Genomic DNA, 3,329 nt, shown 5'->3' with positions numbered 1-3,329 from the left:
TATTTTGTTATGACAATACAGTGCAGTAATAGGAAATAAAGGGACCACGTTTGTTTAGGAAAAAGGGGTAAAAGGAGCAATGTCATAAATGTTCAGGCAGTTAGTAACACTAACCTCCCCCCTGTCTTCACCGTGTAGTTGACTGACTGCTTAGATGTTTCATAGGTGGCCTCGGAGGGATGGGAAAAGGGACTGGAGGACAGTGCGATGTAACAATCAAGGTCTTTGAAGCAGGATTGTGAAACCACGTTGAAATGAAATGCAATGAAACCTGTGTCTTGTTTGACTGAGCAGGAGAATTGATCTGAAGCAGCACTTTGTGAAAACGAAGCAGATCACCAAACGGACGCAGGTGTCATTTCCCCACAGGCCTGAAATGGAAACGACCCTCAGCTTTGGAAAGAAAGCAGTGGACTGTCAAATCAAGACGGTTGAAATTGGCCTGAAAGGGAAAAAGGGGAACATACATACTGTTTACTGTCTATGTGTGTGTGTGTTACTCAGAGGACTCTGTGCTATAAAAGGAAATGGGAGATGAATGAAAGGTCTCTAAAGGCCGGTGCGTGTGACAGAAAGGGACTTCCTTTCTCAATAAAGATCTCTTATCAAACTCATCTGTGTATAAATGTTTAAAAGCCATAATTAAAAGAGTTTCAATATTCTAGTGAGTCGAGATGGTCTTTATCATAATTGTTTTTGACCTCAAGTGCTACTTTGGATTATTACCTTTAAAGGTGCTTTGTGGAGCATTTTAACATCAATAAACCATTGCTACATGAATTTTTTAGACATTATAGGATAATTCCGATAAACCCTTTGGTGAGACGATTGGCAGCCTCAATCCGGCTCCACTCTACGTTTTACATTGTGAGCTGTGTTGGGTCAGATTCCACAGGAAATCAGCTGTGTGGCTTAACGCCACAAAACCAAACTTTCTTCCAGTTGTAATGTCGGCGCTGCAGTGTCCTCCTGACATTAGCTTGCCCGTCTTGTTGCAATGCATACTGGTTCTGAAGGGCTCTTATCCTTCTTCCTCTGCAAAACAAATGCATACAGAGTGATGCCAGGGCAACATCCTCTTTGTGACAGGAAGCAAAGTGCTTATGGGAAATATGGTCTTAATTTTTGAGAAATGCTAAATGCTAAATGTAGCACCTTCAAATAGCTGAATATAGCATATCTGCTAGCCTGCATATCTGGCTATAGGTTATCATATGAATGAGCAAAACATGTGTTTTTGGTGAGAATTTTCCCCTTAGCCGAATTCTGCAAAATACAGGAAATTCAAATCACCACCCCAAACTCAGCTTGGCGCTAATGATTAGCAACAATGAGCTTTTGAAATCCCCCCTAGCAATGATTGTTTACTGTGCTTCAAGCACAAGATACTGTCTACTAGTTTCAAACCTTTTCTCAAAGGACCCAACTCTTTTCCCCCAATTCCCTCATGCTCAGCGGCCCAGCCACAATATTACCTTCCTGTGGTTTTGTTGACTCATGCGCTCCTTTCCTGTCAACAATACTTTGTAGGCTTTCCAGAAGATCTCAGCATCACAATGAGTCTGCTGGAAAGCAGCTATCTCCGTTTTTGCAGGTTGCCAGCTCCTATCAGTAGCATCATGATGGTCCTGGTAGCCTATCAGTTGCTCCCAGGCTTGTAACAGGCATTTCAATCAGGAGAGAGAGAGTGAATCCTTGAAGTAAAATGATGATTTATTATACAGATGATATAATAAAATGCATATAATGCAATTTAATTATGGTCTGATTTTATTTTATTTTATTATGGATATTAAAAAAACAACACAATCCAAGGGATAGCATGTGAAAGTGCAAACACTTATTTCCCTGTTGTTAAGAACAGGACATACAATACACCCAACATATACTGCACATTACAGGTTAATTAAGAAATAAACAATGCAAAGAAAATCAAAAGATATAGGTCAAAGTCTTTGCTGCTCAGACTTTGCAGGGAGATTTTGTAATCGAAGGGGACGGCCCTCAGCAGCATCTAGATCAGACCTGGGTGGGTTATTATTCTCTGCCCCGGAGGGCCCAGAACCGGCCCTCTTGATGGTTCTGCCTGGCCCGGGAGGTCCAAGACAAACCACACCATTTTACTTATGAAGCTTGAATAAATCGAATCAGATGACCTAAATTGGTTGTTCGGAGTGATTTTCAATATAATAAATGTTTCTATAATTTAATCTGGTGATAGAATTAGATGTTACGGCATGACAATATTTTTTGGCCCGTGGCAACAATCTGGGTTTCTCATGTGGGCCCCCCAGGAAAAATTATTGTCCACCCCTGATCTGAGGACAGCGGCGCGCACGTCCTTGCTAGTGAATTTTTTTTAAACAGGAAGTCGACAACCGGCAACCGCTGAGAATCATGGGAAACGTAAGTCCAGGAATAAGGTGAATAGGTGCGTTCCCCCACTTCTTCAGATAGCACTACACCTCTGGCTGACAGTGAGGAGTTTCACTGGCAGGACGTAGCGTGTGGGAGGACCACGCTATTCCCACCAGTTCCCCTCCCCCCGAACAGGTGCCCCGACTGACCAGAGGAGGCGCTGGTGCAGCGAACAGGACACATACCCTTACTCTGGCTTCCCACCCAGAGACATGGCCAATTGGGCCTGCATGGACCACACATGGACCACATTTGGAGGGGCTGCAAGTGCAAGAGAGAAAAGAGTCCCATCCCAACTGATCAATCCTGTTTGCCCAAATTAATTTCTGGTATCAGTTATGATCACTGGTGGGAAAGTAGGAAGTGACAAAACAAAACAGGACAAGTTCAAACTTTAAAAAGTTCAAACAGTTAGCTCCCGCTGCCACTTGGGGGCGACAAAGTACTGTACCAAGTTGCCTCCTGCAGCTTTAAAGCAGGTCAAATTAAATGGCAAGACTTCACTTCAGATTATTGTGTGTCACATAATTTTTATTTATAAATAGGTTTTTTAATTCAACAAAAGAAAAACAATTATGGCAGACAAGAGTATGTCTTTTGAAAACGTTTTACACAGGCATTTATAGGTCAAGAAAACAAAATTAAAACCTAAAACAGCCAGTTTCTTGAGTTGCTCAATGCTTACTTTATTAATGCTTTATTTGCCTGCTCATTGAAAGCTACAGTGGGTGTGTGGAGGCCCACACACACGCACGCACGCATGCGCACACACACACACACACACACACACACACACACACACACACACACACACGCTTTCCACTTGTCATAGGAGAAGTCCTAATTATGATGTCATGTAAGCTGCCGGTGGCCGCATTTCTTTTTGAATGGCTTCGATGAGTAAATAAAGC

This window comes from Poromitra crassiceps (genome assembly GCF_964638095.1).
Source record: "Poromitra crassiceps genome assembly, chromosome: 11".
NCBI lineage: Eukaryota > Metazoa > Chordata > Actinopteri > Beryciformes > Melamphaidae > Poromitra > Poromitra crassiceps.
Note: the sequence above shows the minus strand (reverse complement) of the source record.